Source organism: Ptiloglossa arizonensis, chromosome 6 (assembly GCF_051014685.1).
Source record: "Ptiloglossa arizonensis isolate GNS036 chromosome 6, iyPtiAriz1_principal, whole genome shotgun sequence".
In the NCBI taxonomy this organism is placed as follows: domain Eukaryota; kingdom Metazoa; phylum Arthropoda; class Insecta; order Hymenoptera; family Colletidae; genus Ptiloglossa; species Ptiloglossa arizonensis.
The window spans coordinates 21,930,344-21,951,983 of record NC_135053.1 but is presented as its reverse complement, the minus strand read 5'-3'; the positions used below and the strand labels follow the sequence as shown (position 1 = coordinate 21,951,983).

At 42.4% G+C, this 21,640-nt stretch overlaps 1 long non-coding RNA gene across 1 annotated transcript in view; it reads right to left on the bottom strand.

The window, feature by feature from the left end:
- The window catches only part of LOC143148518 (uncharacterized), a 325,304-nt gene that overhangs the window by 148,373 nt on the left and 155,291 nt on the right, over positions 1–21,640 (bottom strand). The window lies entirely within an intron of this gene.

Sequence of the window (21,640 nt, the reverse complement as noted above, 5' to 3'; positions counted from 1 at the left end):
GTGTGTTAATGAGTGATTACTGGATCTTTTGATTTGTTTTTTAAGAATGAGTCGCGCGAAGATGGCGCGTTATACGTTTGTAAAGATTGCTTGAGAATAGGAGGTAAGGTACTGGTCGAGAGACGTCGAGATCGGTCGTGATGCGAGTTTTTGAGATGTTTTTAATGTGAAGTTACAGGGGGAAATAATTTTGTAATTTTATGGGATTTGTGGGAATTTTTGAGAAGAAGAATTGGGAAGCGTTGAGATCGGCCGCGTTCGTGTTTTCGAGATATTTTCAATGTAAAGTTACCGGAGAAAATAATTTTTCCAATTTTCCGGGATTTGTGGGCATTTTGGAGGAAAAGAATTGCAAACCGTCGAGATCGACCGCGTTCGTGAATTTCTGAGATATTTTCAATGTAGAATTCTTCGAGGAAATAATTTTCTAATTTTTCGGGATTTGTGGGAATTTTAGAGGAAAAAGAATTGGGAAGCGTAGAAATCGACCGCATTCGTGAGTTTTCGAGATATTTTCAATGTAAAGTTTCCCAAGAAAATAATTTTCCAATTTTCTGGGATTCGTGGAAATTTTAGAGAGAAAAAATTGGGAAGCGTAGAAATCAACCACGTTTGCGAATTTCTGAGATATTTTCAATGTAGAATTCTTTGAGAAAATAATTTTCCAATTTTCCGAGATTCGTGGGAATTTTAAAAGAAACAAGTCTCGAAGTATTAAGATGAGTAGGTGTTCGTAAGTTTTCAAGATATTCTCAATGTAAAGTTTCTCAAGAAAATAATTTTCCAATTTTCAGGGATTTCTGGAAATTTTAAAGAAAAAAAATTGCGAAGCGTAGAAATCAACCACGTTCGCGAATTTCTGAGATATTTTCAATGTAAAGTTTCCCGAAAAAATAATTTTCCAATTTTCCGAGATTCGTGAAAATTTTAAAAGAAACAAATCCCGAAGTATCGAGATCGGTCACGTTCGTGAGTTCCTGGAATATTTTCCATACAAAGTTCCCCGTGAAAATAATGTTCCAATTTTTCGAAATTCCTGAGAATTTTCGAAAATGTTACGTATCGGTAAATATTCTGTATCTTTAATCACGAAGGAAGCGTATTCCTCGAAGATACCTCGAACTCCGATCCAACGAATACAGAGAAAAAGAATAACGACCGAATTGTTTCACTACGAGAAATTCGTTTCTGGTTGTTCTCGTAACGTTCGAAAATTTCAACGACACCGACCACGCTTTTACAGGGAAGAAAGACTCCTGTCGGTAATTTGTATTTCACCGGGAACAAGGTATTCGAAATTGAAACAACCGGTGTGTCGGTTTATTTCGAACACGTTTTCTCGTAGCACGACCCGCCGGAATACATTAAGGTGGCCCGTTTCCAGGGACGCTCGGTATGTACTTTGGCGCATTAAAAACGGAACGTGCATGTTCGACGTTACAATTCACGGAATCCCCCCCGAATCGACTACAATCTACTCTCGTACATACGCGGTCGCTCGTTTCCCTCCATCCAGCGTCGTTTTTCGATAGATCCACGCCACCGACTAACTCGAACCGAAAAGAAACGGAAACGCTCCTCTTTCTCGGTAACTGACCGAGTTCCTCGTGGAAACTACGATTCTTTCACTTATCGGCCCGATTTTCCCGATCCCGTTCCTATTATTCCGATCGCGACCGGGGGAACCGCGAGGTTTATGTTATTATGCCGAGCGCAGTATGCTCTCGGACCGTGCGATGGTTCACCGTTACCATCCGGGAGGACTCGATTCGAAATGGAAATTAGAATCGATCTACTTTCCACGATTCGTTCGAGATACGACCATTGAAAATCGCGGACCGGGTTATCTTACCCGCGCTTTTACAAAGTTCACGCGGCGGAGTCTATTCGTGCGATCGAACCGAGTAAAACTGTTCTAAACGGATCACTATTATCAAAAAATATCGATACACGATCAATACGAGGGTTTCTCCAAGTAAATATTACATTCTAAAAAAACGAATGTAAATTACCACGGATCGACGCTCGAGATTGCGAGAGATGTAAAATTCGATCGGATCGTCTTGCAAAATTTTGCTCTGTTCGCGAGGAAAGATCAACCAACTTCGGGTCCACTTCTGGTCCACTTCGGGTTCACTTCGGGTACTCCTCTGATCTACTTCGGGTTCATTTCGGGTCCTTTTCTGATCCACTTTAGGTCCTCTTCTGATCCATTTCGAGTCCTCTTCTGATCCACTTTGAGTTCTCTTCGGGTCCTCTTCTAATCTACTTCGGGTCCACTTCGGGTTCATTTCGGGACCTCTTCTGATTCACTTCGGGTCCTCTTCTAATCCATTTTGGGTCCTCTTCTTATCTACTTCAGGTCCTCTTCTGATCCACTTCGGGTCCTCTTCTGATCCACTTTAGGTCCTCTTCTGATCCATTTCGAGTCCTCTTGTGATCCACTTTGAGTTCTCTTCGGGTCCTCTTCTAATCTACTTCGGGTCCACTTCGGGTTCATTTCGGGACCTCTTCTGATTCACTTCGGGTCCTCTTCTAATCCATTTTGGGTCCTCTTCTTATCTACTTCAGGTCCTCTTCTGATCCACTTCGGGTCCTCTTCTGATCCACTTCGGGTCCTCTTCTGATCTACTTCAGGTCCTCTTCTGATCCACTTCGGGTCCTCTTCGGGTCCTCTTCTAATTTACTTCGGATCCACTTCGGGTTCATTTCGGGTCCTTTTCTGATCCACCTCAGGTCCTCTTCTGATCCATTTCGAGTCCTCTTCTGATTTACTTCAGGTCCTCTTCTGATCCACTTCGGGTCCTCTTCTGATCCACTTCGGGTCCTCTTCTGATTTACTTCAGGTCCTCTTCTGATCCACTTCAGGTCCTCTTCTGATCCACTTTGAGTTCTCTTCGGGTCCTCTTCTAATTTACTTCGGATCCACTTCGGGTTCATTTCGGGTCCTTTTCTGATCCACCTCAGGTCCTCTTCTGATCCATTTCGAGTCCTCTTCTGATTTACTTCAGGTCCTCTTCTGATCCACTTCGGGTCCTCTTCTGATCCACTTCGGGTCCCCTTCTGATCTACTTCAGGTCCTCTTCTGATCCATTTTAGGTCCTCTTCTGATCCACTTCGGGTCCTCTTCTGATCCATTTCGGGTCCTCTTCTAATCCACTTCGAATTCTCTTCTGATCCACTTCGGGTCGCTCTCGACCCACAATAATACAGAATGCCTCGACGAACGCCCCATCGCGCGGAACGATCGTTATCGTTCGATCGAGCCCCACCGGAAGCCATCGCGATGCAAATTAAGGGGTCCGAAGATTTTTCGAGACGACGAACAGTGTCGCGGACGAATTCTCCTCCCCAATGGTGACTGTTCGTCGAAATCGTCGGAATCGAAAGTCGCGTTCCGCCTCGTTTACGAGAGAATCTGAAGAGAAAGAGCGAAAGAGAGAGAAGCACCAGGTTCTCGCGAAGAGTCGAAGAAGTTAGGGAAGTCTGACGGCCGATATTATCTCCGACGTAGGAAGTTTCGCGCAGTGGCGCGGATCGTTCGTCGCCGGGATAGTGGTGAACTCCGAGGACCTTAAAGCCCCGTCGTTTCGAGACACTTTCGTCGGCGAAGTTTCGAGACAAACGCCGGCGAAAAAAAGCCGGCATCCATCCGGTGGCGAATTCTTTTTCATTAAGACCAGATGCACGCCAGCCAAGCAGTCAGCCAGCCGGCCGATTTCATTCACGAGTAGGCGTTTACGAGCGTAACCCCCTCGTCGTCCCCTCTGACCGCTCGAAACTTTCGACAAAGTCAAGTTCACGCTACGTAACGGGAAAAAAACACGCGACGTATCGCCGCCCGGATGCAGACGGGCCGAGAAACCGTGGAAAAACGATTTACATAGTCGAGACCGTGTCTCCCGATCCCGATCGACGATAATAGCGTATCGATGATAGAGTATAGCGACTCGATACTCGATACTCTCTCGCGAGGCTTCGATGGGCCACCGGACCGATCTCACGAGTGAAAAGTAACGATTTCTCGGAATAAAAATTCACTATTCTTCGTATCGATACGCGTGCACGATCCATAGACAATTTCCCGCGTTATTTCTCGCGCGCGATAAAGAACCAATTATCCGTGAACGTACGACCAAGTACCAAGAGGGAGTCTATGGTAATTTTTACGTTCGCGAAGAACTTCCGGTGAGAACCCCGTACGATTCTAACATTTCCCCCCTAGAACTTCCCCGAATTTGTTCCCGACTGGAATAGGCGGTCTTTGTTCTTGTTTTTTCTTTTTTTTTTTTTTTGATTAATCGCGCGGGCAAAGGCCGACCGCGGTCTCTCCTTTCGAACACATTAGACCGTGGCTGGGAGTACGAGCCGCATTAAGCAATCTACGATCGCGAGGGACATTATGTCGCGGGGTGTGCCGTTTTGTTTCCCTCGTTTACAAATGGCGGCGTTCTTTCTCTGTCCGCGGTGCCGAAGCTCGTTGAAATTACCCCGACGATAAAAAGAAGTGACCGCTTGTTCCACCGGTTCGACCAAGTTCGTATTTGCCCGCACGGATCGTTACAAGACGAAAACCCAGTACGAGGAACGAGTTACTCGGTAGCTGTTCTTTCAAAAATGGCGCGAGAGAAAGTTGCAACGCAAGTGTTAACAAAGTGGTAACAATTCGACGAATTTTCCCTTTTCTAAACATTTACCAAAGTTATTCGAAATGTTGATTTCTACAATATTTTCAAAATTCGTCGAAATCATCGGTGAGAGCCCTTTTCTAAACATTTACCAAAGTTGTTCAAAACCTTGATTTCTACAATATATTCAAAATTCGTCGAAATTGTTAAGCTCGATTAATTACCCTCGATTTACAAATGGCGGTGATTTTGCAATCGCGAGCGCGATCCTCGTGACGCGTAAGGGACAAACAACGATGTCGCGCATCAGTGGAACGGGGATGGAAAAAAAAAAAAATTGTAAACAACCGTGGAACTCTCTCGAGACTCGATCGACGTTTCTCTTAGACGTTGCATCGACGTTGTCTCGCCAACACCGAAACAAAGAATACACGAAACGCGTGTCAAAGTTGGACGATGTCGTACGAGGGTTCGCGAGACGCGTGTTCCTTTAGTGATGTACGGAACGACTCGAAAGGGACTTGAATTTATTTTGAGATTGTTTAGTAATTGTTTGGGAAATTGGCCGACTCTCAACGATTTCGATGATTTATTGACGTGAAATTTATAGGAATTGAACTTAACTTGAACGAAGAAGGGACGCGTGTAATAATGCATTGTACGAAATGGGATGGAATTAATTGTCTTACGTAATTGTATTTTGAAGGTTTTATCAAGAATAGGTAATTATTTAGGAAAGGTGCTCTCACCGATTTCGACAATTTTTAGATACATTGTAGGAATCGACATTTTGAACAACTTTGGTAATTATTAGTATTATTTTGTATTTACAAACAGACCGAAACTCTTTGTATAAAATGTATACGAATTGAACTTAACTTGAACAAAGGAGGGACGCGTATAACAACACATCGTACAAAAAGGGATGGAATTATTTATCTTACGCAATTGTATTTTAAAAGTATTATTAAGAATAGGTAATTATTTAGAAAAGGTGAGCTCTCACCTTTGAACATGCTGTCAATATTTTGAACAATAGAATATTTTTCCCATACGTGCAACCACTGCTCAACCTTAGTTTCCGAGATTTTTCGTAAAAAAAAAATCGCTGCTACTATGTTGAATTCTATATGTACGCGTGTATGACTCTGTATGCGTCAGTTCACGATTACTCCTTATCTGTTTTATGTATAACATAGCGACCAACGACCAAACAAGTCTACCTAATAACTCGGTTGAGTAACTGGCCGCCTTGAGGCGACTGGAATAAAAAAAAACTTAACTCAAACCTTACTTAAACCTAACTGTTCTACCTAGTAACTGATTTCATTGATTAGGTTTGGGTTAGGTTCTTTTATTCCAGTCGTCGTGAGGTCGAGGTTTTAAGTACACACGTTGTACTGTCTATTTATCCATAGAAACCATAAACGATCGACGACTCAACGCTTACACACACGCTGCCACAAACACATAGCTATAGGCAATATTCGTTCCAGTAGTAACAATAGTTTTTTGCTCGAAAGCTAAGGCCGAGCGGCTGTTATGCCTACAGGAAAAAGTTGTTTAAAATGTTAATTTCTATAACATATTCAAAATTTGTCGAAATCATTGACGAGGCCCCTTTTCTAAATAATTACCAAAGTTGTTCAAAATGTTGATTTCTACAATACATTCAAAATTCGTCGAAATCATTGGTACAAACCCTTTTCTAAACATTTACCAAAGTTGTTCAAAATGTTGATTTCTACAATATAATCAAAATTCATCGAAATCATCGGTGAGACTCCTTTTCTAAACACTTACCAAAGTTGTTCAAAATGTTGCTTTCTACAATATATTCAAAATACATCGAAATCATCGACAAGGCCCTCTTTCTAAACAATTACCGAGATTTTTTCGCCCAGGTGGATATTATTCCCGCGTCGAAGTATCCCGTATTTTTCAACGGTCGAGATCCGGAACCTATCGGCTAAATTACCGCTCGCTTTCCCTTTCCAGAAGTTCGCGGGAAAGCTCCGTGCCACCGGTTCGTAAATAAATACCTTCGCGTGCTTTTATTCGTTCGAAACGCCTAAACAGAAAACCCTCGCGATCTGTAACTCGCCTCGACCGATACGGATAACATCGCGAAATTGAAAATTACCCCCCTTTTCTCTCTATCGCGCGTTTCGTTGGAAAAAAAAGAGTTCCCCCGTGCGCGATCGGCGCACGCCATTTCGAAATAGCCAATTATCGTTCGCGATTAACGCGTACCAGGTCAGTTTATTCCGCGAAACGACCCGTGTTCAATTACAATCCGCGTCGCGGTTCCTCGAGGAACGTACGATCGTTTCGAGCCGAAAAACCGGATCGTGGATTTCGCGTCGTTTCGCGGAAACCTTCGACGACCACTTTTCTTCCTCGAAGTGTGCCTTCTTTGTACTTCGCGGGACGAGATACCTCGTCGAGGATCGACGCTCAAGTATAGCAGAGAGGGTAATTTCTTTCGTTTTTATTACTCCGTTTTTTTATCCAGGAAGATAACCGTAATTTTATTCGTATGTGATATTTCTATTAGAAACGAATCGCGTTCCTCGTAACGACGGAAACGATCCTGTTCGTGAATCGGTGCACATGGTGGGCCGTTTGAACGAGAACGTTTCTCGAGAACGAATGGTTTGTAAGATCGTTGATTTTTACAACGATCTCTCTACAACGTTGATTTCGACAACGATCTCTCTACACCGTTGATTTTTACAATGTTGATTTCTACAACGATCTCTCTACAACGTTGATTTTTACAACGTTGATTTCACAAGCGATATCTCTACAACGTTGATTTCTACAACGTTGATTTTTACAACGATCTCTCTACAACGTTGATTTCTACAACGTTGATTTCTACAACGATCTCTCTACAACGTTGATTTCTACAACGTTGATTTTTACAACGTTGATTTCTACAACGTTGATTTTTACAACGTTGATTTCTACAACGTTGATTTTTACAACGTTGATTTCTACAACGTTGATTTCTACAACGATTTCTCTACAACGTTGATTTCTACAACCATCACTCTACAACGTTCATTTCTACAACGATCTCTCTACAACGTTGATTTCGACAACGATCTCTCTACACCGTTGATTTTTACAATGTTGATTTCTACAACGATCTCTCTACAACGTTGATTTTTACAACGTTGATTTCACAAGCGATATCTCTACAACGTTGATTTCTACAACGTTGATTTTTACAACGATCTCTCTACAACGTTGATTTCTACAACGTTGATTTCTACAACGTTGATTTCTACAACGATTTCTCTACAACGTTGATTTCTACAACCATCACTCTACAACGTTCATTTCTACAACGATCTCTCTACAACGTTGATTTCTACAACGTTGATTTTTACAACGTTGATTTCTACAACGTTGATTTTTACAACGTTGATTTCTACAACGTTGATTTTTACAACGTTGATTTCTACAACGTTGATTTTTACAACGTTGATTTCTACAACGTTGATTTTTACAACGTTGATTTCTACAACGTTGATTTTTACAACGTTGATTTCTACAACGTTGATTTCTACAACGATTTCTCTACAACGTTGATTTCTACAACCATCACTCTACAACGTTCATTTCTACAACGATCTCTCTACAACGTTGATTTCTACAATGTTGATTTTTACAACGTTGATTTCTACAACGTTGATTTCTACAACGATTTCTCTACAACGTTGATTTCTACAACGTTGATTTCTACAACGATTTCTCTACAACGTTCATTTCTACAACCATCACTCTACAACGTTCATTTCTACAACGATCTCTCTACAACGTTGATTTTTACAACGATCTCTCTACAACGTTGATTTCTACATCCATCTCTCTACAACGTTGATTTCTACAACGATCACTCTCCAACGTTGAATTCTACAACGATCACTCTACAACGTTGAATTCTACAACGATCTCTCTACAACATTGATTTCTACATCGATCTCACTACAACGTGGATTTCTACAACAATCTCGCTACAACGTTGAATTCTACACCGATGTTTCTCCGTGCTGATCTCGAAAAAAAGGCATAGTTTGTTGCTTAGAGTAACGTCGATTTAAGTTCCCTCTATAAACAGGGCAGCTTTTTCGTCGAACCACGAATAACGAAGACGTTCGAGCGTTCCAAATTAAACGGTTCACAATATCGCAACGTCGATCGTGTTTTCCAAATGGAAGCTCTCCATAATGTTGAACACTGAATAAAAAAATCAGCAGTCGTCTCGCGCGATTAATATTAAAATACATTCCTTTCAGCGACGTACGCGAAGAGATTAGGAAAATTTGTCAATCGCGTTCAAACTCGCGGGATCTTGGCGGGAGCGGTGGTCGTCTTGTCGCAAAAATGAGTCAACTGCGAAACGATACGGGACACGTATGGCGCGTATTCGAATTTGATCGAACGAAAGCTCCCGACTACGAAAAAGGCCGAAATCGAGATCGACGAAAAAGCTGGACAACGACGATTAACGCGACGTCCCCGCGGGCACTGGTTCCATTTGGATTCCGCTTAGCTGATCGCGAGCGAGCGATTCGCGGGACACCCTTTGACAATCGCACCGGAATCAATCGTAAATTGTTCTCCCCCGGCTATACGTTCACGGAGAAAATGTGTACTTGACGCGACAGGAATTAATTTTATAAAACGTCTGGCGCCCGCCGAAACTCCCCCGACGCGTGCCCAACGGTTTCGCCCGCCTTGTTCCGCGGGTTGTCATTTTTCTTTTTAATTATCGCTAAACGCGACTCTACCGTCGTGTTCGTCGCGTATTTCGTCATTTTTTTACCATTTCGAACTTTGAGCGTAACTTTCGTAATTTTATCGCTGCACCGCGATGTTCGAAATTATTGGATTGTTTGGAAAGTGATTTCGTTTTCCAAAATGGAGAATATGTAATTTAATGGAATGTTTGTACATTCTGAAAATTTCGTGTTTCTTTTTCACCGAAAGAATACGAGACAACCTAATAGTTTATTCGTATGTACATCGAGAATAAATTAGCGTAGGGTTGTTGTTCGTTCGATAGTAATTAGAAAATTATGTTTATCGTCGAATGAATTAAAATTTCATCCCCACGTTGCAAGAACAACTCAATAAATAATCATCGTTCGTTTATAATGTATCGAAAAGACACTTCGTTTTCTAAAATGGAGAATATATGATTTAATGGAATGTTTATACACTCTACAAAAATCGTGTTTCATTTTTACCAAAAAAAGGAAATCACTTTCCGAACAACCTAGTACTACTGACAATCGTTTTCTGAAATGGAGAATATATAATTTAATAAAATGTTCATACACTCTTAAAAAATTGTGTTTCATTTTCACCAAAGAAACGAAATGACTTTCCTAATCCAATATTAACAAAAGTATTGAAATCGGGCCAAACGTAAGAACCACAGACGTGTTTTGGTCAAGTTCAATTATATCTAGTTAAACATATTAGAAGAAGAACCCTTACATAATCTTTTCGAAAATAAAATTTAGCCTGTCGCAAGAACTGTGAGAGTAATACCCGACCTTGGCGTTGATCCTACCACCCCTTATTAAAATTGAAATACATAGGGGTTGAAACACTCGTTAAAAGTGAACCCAAAGCTATCGCGAACATAGCAAAAGACTCCAAGAAACATTCTCCAGTTTAATACTTTACAAAGTACGTAACTATTGGTCGTGGACTCGTGGCAAAACATCAAAGGTTTGCGTTGCTCTGGGCTAGAAAAAATTCTTGGAAACTGATGAAACGATGTCTTGCGATTATTTCAGAAGCTTTGAAAATTTCTACTGCTGGTTAACAACCGAGAGACTAATCTAAAGATACGATCCACGAACAAGAGGATTCTCTCGTCGAGTGAGAACGAAGCGGAGCGAGTGTCCATTCTGTTCTGTAGTCGAATTTGTAGTAATTTGACAACTTACACGTATCGAGGTGGTAAACTGGAGCTCTCGAGCGCGATTATTTCAGAATCTTTGAAAATTTCTACGGCTGGTTAACAACTAAGAGACTAATCTAAAGATACGATCCACGAATATACTACCTTGATCAAAAAGTTTTAGGACTTTATTCATAAAATCAAAAATACAAATTTATTCGTCCAAATCGATATGGTCCCCTTCAAAGTAGTCCCCATTGACTGCAATGCACTTGCGCCAGCGCTTGATCCAATCCTCGAAACACCGCTGGTACTCAATTTTCGGTATGTCCATCAGAGCCGTCTTCGATTTTGTCATGACCTCCTCTCGGGTACTGTAACGCGTTCCGCGAAGCGGTTTTTTAATTCGGTTGAACAGAAAAAAGTCGCAGGGAGCCAGATCTGGTGAATTTGAAGGCTGCTGGATAGTGTTCGTGTTGTTTTTCGTCAAAAACTCGCGGATAAGGATCGCATTGTGCGCCGGTGCGTTATCGTGGTGCAAAATCCACGAGTTGTTTGCCCACAAATCTGGCCTTTTTTGACGAATTCACTAACCAAAACGTCTTGAACGGATCCATAAGCAATGTTCAAGTCCTCTGCCAGCTCTCTGATGGTCAATTTGCGGTTTTCGGACAACATTTCTTGAATTTTATCGATGTTTTCATCGGTTTTCGACGTTGTCGGCCTGCCACTGCGTTTGTCATCCTCGACCGACTCACGACCACTTCTGAAGCGTTCGTGCCATCGAAAAACATTTGATCTCGAAAGAGTATCGTTGCCGAAACACTTCTCCAACATATCCAAGGTCTGCGGACCGTTAAATCCGTTTTTTACACAAAATTTAATGCAAACTCGTTGATGCTCAAATGATGCCATTTTCAAAATCGAAGACACGAACAAAGCAGATGTGCTCAGTACAACGTAACTTTTACAAATATCAAGCTATGATGCTGAAATTGGAAGGAAGTGTTAATGACAGATATGGTAACCTAACAAAAAAAAAAAAGAAACAATCGGGTGATTGACAGCGACACACGGGGGGGACAGTCCTAGAACTTTTTGATCAAGGTAGTATCGTTACACGATTACCAAGTATCTTACTCCACGTAGCTCTGCTCTACGTTACTTGTCCCTACGCGAGCCCGCTGTTTACAAGAATCGCGGAAGACGAGACGAAAGAGGATCGCGAGCGTATAAAAAGCTCGCTCGAAGTAAACGCGGGGGAATAGGTTGTTCGAGCGGTCGGTATCTTGAGCAGTGGTCGGTCCTCTTCGCCGAAGGAACCGTGGAACGGTCCCGTTCCTCCCGCCTCCCTCTTATACGTATGTATATTATGTGTCATGCATATATGCATGATTCGCGTACATACACGGAAGCGTGCACCGGCACATAGCACGTGCGTACATCGACGAACCCCCGTGGACGACGCCGGCTTACAAATTGCCAAACTTCTTCGACGGTGAGGGTGCAGAGGGAGACGTGGGCGCGGGGAACGTTGCTGGAGAGAGCCCGTTCAAAAGGATCGGACGGGAGAGACGTTGACAGGACGAGGAGCCGAGGAAAAGGAAAAGGAAGAGGTACTTGTCGGCTCGATCGAACATCCTGCGAATACGTCGGAACACGTCCGGCGAATTTCCCTTACCGAGTGCAGGATGTAGCCTGACGCGTGGCCGCGATGTCGAGATCGCGGCACGCCGAAAAATACGCGACGTGGAAACTCGTCGTAACAACCTCCTCGGTTTACGAGCTCGATTGACTTCACGAGTCGAGATAACTCGACGATTCGACGAGTTATCGAGGGGGAAAATTAACCCGGAGAGCGTGAGAGATTTGGAAATTATTTCGGAGCGAGAATGATTCCATCGAGTTGGACGAGAATGTTGAAAGAAACTCGTGCTGATTATTGTGCGAAATTATACGCAGTGGTACGGTACTTGGAATTGGGAGGAAGGTATACTAGGTTGTTCGATTGAAAAGATAGTTTGACAATTTCGATTTTGAACAAGTGTGAATATTATATTGTACGAACAAGAAATTGACAGATCTACGTGAATTGAGTGGTGGTACTATTTTTAGAAAAATGAAACGACGAATCTGATAGTTTCTATTTCTTATCGACAATCTGTTGTTGAAGATCTATTAGGGATTTTTGAATGTTTTGGTGTATAGGGACGAAGAGCTTTCTTTCCCTATTTTCACTTGTTTCTATCACACTATTTACAAGCCTCCACAACCCTTTCGGTGTATCGTCAAGTAGAATAGGACGAGAGCTATCTTTACTTGGTTGAAAAAATTCCAGAGGTAACGAAACTGTTGTAATTTTCCTGTAGATCACTGGACGACCAGTTGAACAACTTTAAGAGAGAATAGTAGGAGTAGTATACGAAAGAGCGACGAAGATCGAGGGAAAAGTTAATCGTTAACCATCAATTTGAACCCTTTCCACTCGAGAACCCTTCCCTATCCTCGATCGCTACTTAATTCGGTGTAGCTTCTCCAATTGGGAGAACCATTGTAGTTTGGAATTGAAATTAAAATTCAATTACACCTTTCTTTTCAGATGTAAACATACGTATACGAAACATTGAAATGAAAATGTTACGTTTGAAATTAATTACACGATTCGAAGGATTTCATCGAGGTGCTGGTTTCTGGTAACAGAAAAGCTTCGAGTGCAAAGGATTATGACGACTATGTTATTATTTCTATACTTGTTACATAATATATAGCTCGCAATACTATGAAACTGTTGTAACAATATAATAAAAACTCTAAAATACCTACTGACATTTTCTTTGTATAACAAAAAGAATATTAATCCTTTCATTTCTCCAAAGATGGTACCACTGTTTTATCAACAAGTGTGAAGTTTCACATAGATCTGCATATTTATCCATATATATTTCCTATACATTCCGTACCCCTTGATATCCAGAAATCAAACTTCTCCTTCGCTACAAATTACCTTATTTTCATTTTCACGAACCTCGATCCTTCTCGTTAAGTATCTCCATTCGTTGGAATATTCGAATCCGAAAGTTTCGAGTAGAGAATTTCACCATGCCTCGTGAAAACGCGAACGAAGAACTTTCTTACCGATTGGTAAACAACAGACCCGACTTTTGATCAATTTACTCGTATCGAACGAATCCGTGTTGTTTGGTCAACGTCGACTCGCGTTTCTAAAACGTTAACACGGATCGAACCTAAGCAACAACCGTTGAATTTATCCGCGAAACGGACACGACCCGATTCTTCAACGAATCGATCTCAAACGAGCTGAAAAGTTCACGCGCGACGAGAGAGCTAATTACGAAAGTATTTGATGTAAATTCGGGCACGTTGCGACCCGTTTAATCGCGACGATTGTTTACATCGAACGTACGAGAAAAGTAACTAGCGTAATTACGCTTTCCTTGGAATATTTCGAGCGATCGCGTCGATTCTAACTCGGTTGCCCTCGAAGAGCCACTCCACCGAGTCTCTTCGGCAAAGTATACCTATATCTCGGAGCACCTTGGACAGTCTCTTATTACGAGACGGTGTACCGACGGTTGTAACGAATTTTCAGTTTATTAAATTCCATCTGGGTTCGTTAAAAAAGAAAAGAGAAAAAGAAACTGTAGACTTCCCCGCTCTCGTGCCGAGAGTTTGTTACTCTTTCGAGAATTCATTCGAAACGCGTGGCGATTAGAGAGAATGTGAAAAATCCTGATACGCGACCAGTGGAAATCGAAGAAACGTTCAAGTGTGCATTATGAAATGTAATAAAGAAATTGCAAAGAATGGATTCTGTATATTTCTTCTTAACGTAGAAACTGCAAAGTTTCTGTATACTTCTTCTTAACGTAGAAACTACAAAGTTTCTGTATATTTCTTCTTAACGTAGAATCTGCAAAGTTTCTGTATATTTCTTCTTAACGTAGAAACTGCAAAGTTTCTGTATATTTCTTCTTAACGTAGAATCTGCAAAGAATGCATTCTGTATAATTCTTCTTAACGTAGAAACTGCAAAGTTTCTGTATATCTCTTCTTAACGTAGAAATTGCAAAGAATGGATTCTGTATACTTCTTCTTAACGTAGAAACTGCAAAGTTTCTGTATATTTCTTCTTAACGTAGAATCTGCAAAGAATGGACTCTGTATATTTCTTCTTAACGTAGAAACTGCAAAGTTTCTGTTTATTTCTTCTTAACGTAGAAACTGCAAAGTTTCTGTATATTTCTTCTTAACGTAGAATCTGCAAAGTTTCTGTATATTTCTTCTTAACGTAGAAACTGCAAAGTTTCTGTATATTTCTTCTTAACGTAAAAACTGCAAAGTTTCTGTATATTTCTTCTTAACGTAGAAACTGCAAAGTTTCTGTATATTTCTTCTTAACGTAAAAACTGCAAAGTTTCTGTATATTTCTTCTTAACGTAGAATCTGCAAAGAATGGACTCTGTATATTTCTTCTTAACGTAGAAACTGCAAGGATTGGATTCTGTATATTTCTTCTTAACGTAGAATCTGCAAAGAATGGACTCTGTATATTTCTTCTTAACGTAGAAACTGCAAGGATTGGATTCTGTATATTTCTTCTTAACGTAGAAACTGCAAAGAATGGATTCTGTATATTTCTTCTTAACGTAGAAACTGCAAAGTTTCTGTATATCTCTTCTTAACGTAGAAATTGCAAAGAATGGATTCTGTATACTTCTTCTTAACGTAGAAACTGCAAAGTTTCTGTATATTTCTTCTTAACGTAGAATCTGCAAAGAATGGACTCTGTATATTTCTTCTTAACGTAGAAACTGCAAAGTTTCTGTTTATTTCTTCTTAACGTAGAAACTGCAAAGTTTCTGTATATTTCTTCTTAACGTAGAATCTGCAAAGTTTCTGTATATTTCTTCTTAACGTAGAAACTGCAAAGTTTCTGTATATTTCTTCTTAACGTAAAAACTGCAAAGTTTCTGTATATTTCTTCTTAACGTAGAATCTGCAAAGAATGGACTCTGTATATTTCTTCTTAACGTAGAAACTGCAAGGATTGGATTCTGTATATTTCTTCTTAACGTAGAATCTGCAAAGAATGGACTCTGTATATTTCTTCTTAACGTAGAAACTGCAAGGATTGGATTCTGTATATTTCTTCTTAACGTAGAAACTGCAAAGAATGGATTCTGTATATTTCTTCTTAACGTAGAAACTGCAAAGTTTCTGTATATTTCTTCTTAACGTAGAATCTGCAAAGAATGGACTCTGTATATTTCTTCTTAACGTAGAAACTGCAAAGTTTCTGTTTATTTCTTCTTAACGTAGAAACTGCAAAGTTTCTGTATATTTCTTCTTAACGTAGAATCTGCAAAGTTTCTGTATATTTCTTCTTAACGTAGAAACTACAAAGTTTTTGTATATTTCTTCTTAACGTAGAATCTGCAAAGAATGGATTCTGTATATTTCTTCTTAACGTAGAATCTGCAAAGAATGGATTCTGTATATTTCTTCTTAACGTAGAAACTGAAAAGAATGGATTCTGTATATTTCTTCTTAACGTAGAAACTGCAAAGAATGGATTCTGTATATTTCTTCTTAACCTAGAAACTGCAAAGTTTGTGTATATTTCTTCTTAACGTAGAAACTACAAAGTTTCTGTATATTTCTTCTTAACGTAGAATCTGCAAGGAATGGATTCTGTATATTTCTTCTTAACGTAGAAACTGCAAAGCTTCTGTATATTTCTTCTTAACGTAGAAACTGCAAAGTTTCTGTATATTTCTTCTTAACGTAGAATCTGCAAAGAATGGATTCTGTATACTTCTTCTTAACGTAGAAACTGCAAAGTTTCTGTATATCTCTTCTTAACGTAGAAACTGCAAAGAATGGATTCTGTATACTTCTTCTTAACGTAGAAACTGCAAAGTTTCTGTATATTTCTTCTTAACGTAGAATCTTCAAAGAATGGATTCTGTATATTTCTTCTTAACGTAGAAACTGCAAAGTTTCTGTATATTTCTTCTTAACGTAGAATCTGCAAAGTTTCTGTATATTTCTTCTTAACGTAGAATCTGCAAAGAATGGATTCTGTATATTTCTTCTCAACGTAGAAAGTGCAAAGATAAACCTTTCCCCGTAAATTTCTTCTCAACGTAAAAATTGCAAAGGAGATTCTCGACTATAAATTCCCTCCTACTGTTCGAGATTGACAAGTTCGCACCAATCGATACCAATAAACGTTTAAGTATCCACTTCGATACTATTGGAGATCCCCGTATACATTTAAGAAACATTTAAGTATCCACCCCGATAAGATGTATTTCGTGGTTCTTTTTCATCGCGAGGAGATCGTCCGTTCGCGAGGATCGGGGCTGGTCGTGGATAAGGGTCACCGTAGATCCAGAGGAACCGTTCGGTTCGAAACAATTTGGGCGTAATCGAGAGGATCGCGAGCGGTGACGAGTGGAGGGTAAACGAGCACGAGCCGGAGAAGAAATTCGTCGAGGCACTTGGTAGGCACGATTTCTTCAAAGAACGGTTCCCCGCGGTGGTAACGGCCGACCTCGTTGTTGTTCTCGACGCGGAGAGCCTTTCGTTTTGCTTCCGCTTCGTTGAACGAGCGCGACCGACCCTCTACCGTCTCTTATCCAACGGCGAAAACGCCGAAGCTGTTTCGTCGCGCGTAATCGTGTTACAGGGGAGAAGATGAATTATCGCCGTGTTCCCCCGCGTCATCGCTGACGATTAGTCCTCGATGAAAAATAGTGTGTTCGTTCCATGGCGAAAGTTACGGGAACGTACCGGGGGAGAATCGACGTGTAACGGACACCGGAACTACGCAACTTTGCAACGATTCCGGCCCGAGAAATGAAACTGAACGTTAGAACGGCGCGCGTACAGAAATTTTCCATCGACGATCTTCCGAGACGCGGGATTCCGGGGGAAATTTCAACGCGGAGAAAACGTTGAGTTCGACTTCCCGGAAAGTCATCAACGGGGGGACAACGGGCCGAGATTTCGTCATGGAAGGGATTTTACCCGTACGTTTCTTCTTAACGTGGAAATTGCAAAGAATGGAACTCCTTGTATGTTTCTTCTTAATTTAGAAATTGCAAAGAATGGATTTTTCCTGTATGTTTCTTCTTAATTTAGAAATTGCAACGAATGGATTCTTCCTGTATGTTTCTTCTTAATTTAGAAATTGCAAAGAATGGATTTTTCCTGTATGTTTCTTCTTAATTTAGAAATTGCAAAGAATGGATTTTTCCTGTATGTTTCTTCTAAACGTAGAAATTGCAAAGATGAATCTTTCCTCGTATAATTCTTCTTAACGTACAAATTGCAAAGATGGATTTTTCCTCATATATTTCTTCTCAAAGTAGAAATTGCAAAGAAGATTCTCGACTGTAAATTTTCTCCTACTATTCGATGTTGACAAGCTCGAACCCTCGATAACAATTCCGCACCGATCGTTGCGTAGAAACGGAGGGACAAACTTGTACTAGAAACTTTTGAATGATTGTTCATTAAAATTCAAATGTTGAATACAGTCGACGAGTGCGATAGTGGACTACGAATCTGACTTCTCGACTATAAATTTTCTCCTACTGTTCGAGGTTGACGAGCTCGAACCCCTAATAATAATTCCACCCCGATTATTGCGTAGAAACGGAGGGACAAACTTGCACTAGCAACTAATTGTTCGTTAAAATCCAAATGTTGAATACAGTCGACGAGTACGATAGTAGACTACGAATTTGACTCCAATTACCGTACAAAGACTAGACTCTCTAATTCCTACTCTTTTTGCTCGCTCTTAACTGCTGCTCTCGACCCTTTGCCACATCTTTGTTTCTAAACACAAATCGACTTATTTTAAATTATCCAACGGCAGTCCTGAACATCTAACCTCGAAATCAACAACCACCGTACCAAACGACTCGCTCTTCGCCACTCTCAAAGTTCCGCTCCTTTCTAGCGCTAAATACCTCACCTAAAAACGCAAGAGAAGAACAACGATCGAGTAATCGCGTACACGTAATTCGATAAGGACATCGAAACGATAGGGACGTTTTCATTCGCTCAACGAACGATCCCGCTTTAAGGAAATAAAAATTCCCGCCGAAGGGCTCCCACGGGTTAGAGGATGAGGGTCCGCTAGCGTACCGGGCGAAATATAATTAAAAAGTGGCAGTTCGATATCGCTCCGCGAACCGAATAAAACCGCGTAATGGATTTTTTCCATTTACTCGGACCCCTCGAACTTTTCTACGGGCGCCATGAATTTTCGCGCCCGCGCCCGCGCCCGCCGGGGTTCCTCGCGCGTCCCATACGCGCCAGGGTAAATGGTTGCTCGTACGGGGAGCGAACGTAAGCCCGCGTATAGCGCGGTGACACCGAGTCGAGTGGAGTCCACACCTACGAGGAAGGAAGGGTATAGACACACGACGATCCCGAGTTATGGACTCTCGCGCTTCCAGGACTTTTACCCTCGTTCGGCTTTACGACGCGATTCGATGCCTATGCGTACCTCCTCCTCCTCCTCCTCGTCCACCTCCTGGTACTCCCATCGCCAGACGCTACGGACCTCTTGGCTTTACGCCCCCGAAAATCTCTCAACTACACCGTACTCCGTCGTCGAAGATCGCCTATGGGAGGACCTCGTCGATTACCTCTGCGACAGAGGTCACCGTACGACCGACATAATTCGGGAGCCCCGTAAGTTGCTCGTGAAATTCTACTTTCCACTTTACGGGTGTACTTCGCGCCGGTGACTTTACGCTCCCGAGAATCTTTACATCCGAGCCACGGTTAGTAACGGCGTATACCCCGTACCTTTGTACCGTAAATGTATACTTATCTTTACCTCCCTGTATTATTTTTCTTTTTTATACTCGATACTTCGTTTCACGTCGCGCCAGCGATCCCACAGCGGTAAAAAACGGACTAATTCTATCGCGATTGTCGTCGAGTTCGTCGTGAAAGTTTACGCGGGCATCGATTTCCACCGAACGGAAATATCGCTCGTTCGGTCACGTTTCTTCTTCTTCGTTTCTATCGTCCTCGTTAACACCGAAACGGTATCCAACCGAGGTGTCTCGATTCTCGAAAGAAAGACAGTGCTTGGACCTCGCTCGCGAATTTAACGAGCGCGCGAAGAAACGCGTGTACCTGTTTATTGAACCTAAAGGTAAAATTACACGAGTAACCGTCCGACGCTCGTAAACTCTTTAGCTCCGTTCAAACTGCCGACTACACGAGTACAACGTACGAGGAGGTAGTAACACCTGTACCGGGCTTGTCAACGCGCGCGTAAAACGTTTCTACGCGTGGAGAGCGCTTGGAGAAACTCGTCGAGCAACGGAACGATCAATCGGGAGTGTCTCTCGATCGTCTCGGTTCGTACGTTCCGCGAACTTTCCTCGAGGGGTGATCGGGAGAGAAAATAAACCCGTGGTAGGTATCGATACGATCCACGGCGGTCGAAACGACATCGTAAAACGCGCGTACACGGGCTCGATCGACCGAGCGAGATCGCGCGTGAAAACTCTTCGACGTTGGGACGCGCAGCCTCGAAACGCGTCGAAGAGCAAAGCAACGCGCGTTCGGAAGAGGTATTACGAAAGCTACGTTAGCCCTGGCCAACTCGTTACTTTAAGAGCCACGAGACGCGATAATGCGGCCGACTCTGTTACAGAGAACGAGGCAACGAGTATTTCTTTTCCACGTGTCCCACGATACATCCCGCCGCGGGGTTAATGGAAATGCCGGGAGCATGGCGGCGCATACTAAACGGGCCTGACCTCTCTTCCCTCGCCGCGACGACTTCCCGACTTTTCCTCGCGTAACCCCCCACCACGCGCGACTCGACGCGACTCGACTCCGCCGGACTCGACTCGAGTCTACTAGACTCGGCTCCACTCGGTACGACTCGGCTCCGCTCGACACGACTCGACTCGACTCGACTCGACTCGACTCGACTCGACTCGACTCGACTCGCGGAGGCGGCCGCGCGCGCGCGCAGAGACGATGCCCTTCTCATAACTTCGTTCCGCCGCGAACCCATAAATTTGCCGCGACAACGCATAAATCAGACGTGCGTGCCCGAACGCGCGCACGCGCGCGCGCGCCACCGAGCGAACGGAGCCAGGTACGCCGCGAACTCGAGCGATCAGCATTCCAACCGCAGCGAGACCTTCGATACACCCGGCAGAGTAAACACGATCAACGTACAACGGTGGAACGCTTCTTCTTATTCTTCTTCTTTTTCTTTTTCTTTTTCTTTTTCTTATTCTTCTTCTTCTTCATCTTTATCTTTGTCTCGTTTCACGGGACGAGCCAGATGGGTGGCGCCGGAAGTGGCGGGGGGAAACGAGCTCACCCGATATATCCCGGTAACCGGCGCGCGACGCGTTCGATGAAGCTTCGAACCGAGTCTATTTATCACCGGCAACGAAATTACGCGCGAGGCGAGAGAGATACGCGACGCGCGTAAAAGGTTGCCGATACAGCGATCCGCCCGCCCGTTCGTTACGATTCTCGTCGGGGGAAATCTATTAACCTCCGCGCGAACCGAGCCTGAACGTTTCTGGCCACCCGAGAGTTTTTCAGCGATTTCGCGCCTACCCTCGAGCACCGCTATTACGAAAACGGTACGCGGTGTCCTTTCTCGATTCGCGATGGGAAAACAAGGGTGTCTAATGGCTGAAATCTCAAGACTCCGTTTGAACCGAAACTGAATACTTCGAGCGGGTCGCGAGTAACGATTCTCGAGCGTTTGCGAGACGAGTTCGACACGATTCGTTTTTATGGGAAAATTGTACAAGGTTCTACGGAAGGTTTCTACGGGAAAATTGTACAAGGTTCTACAAAGGGTTTCTACGATAAAAATTGTAGAAGGTTCTACAGAGGGTTTCTATGAAAAAATTGTAGAAGGTTCTACGGAAAAATTGTACAAGGTTCTACAGAGGGTTTCTACAAAAAAATTGTAGAAGGTTCTACGGAAAAATTGTACAAGGTTCTACGGAGAAATTGTACAAGGTTCTACGGAAAAATTGTACAAGGTTCTACG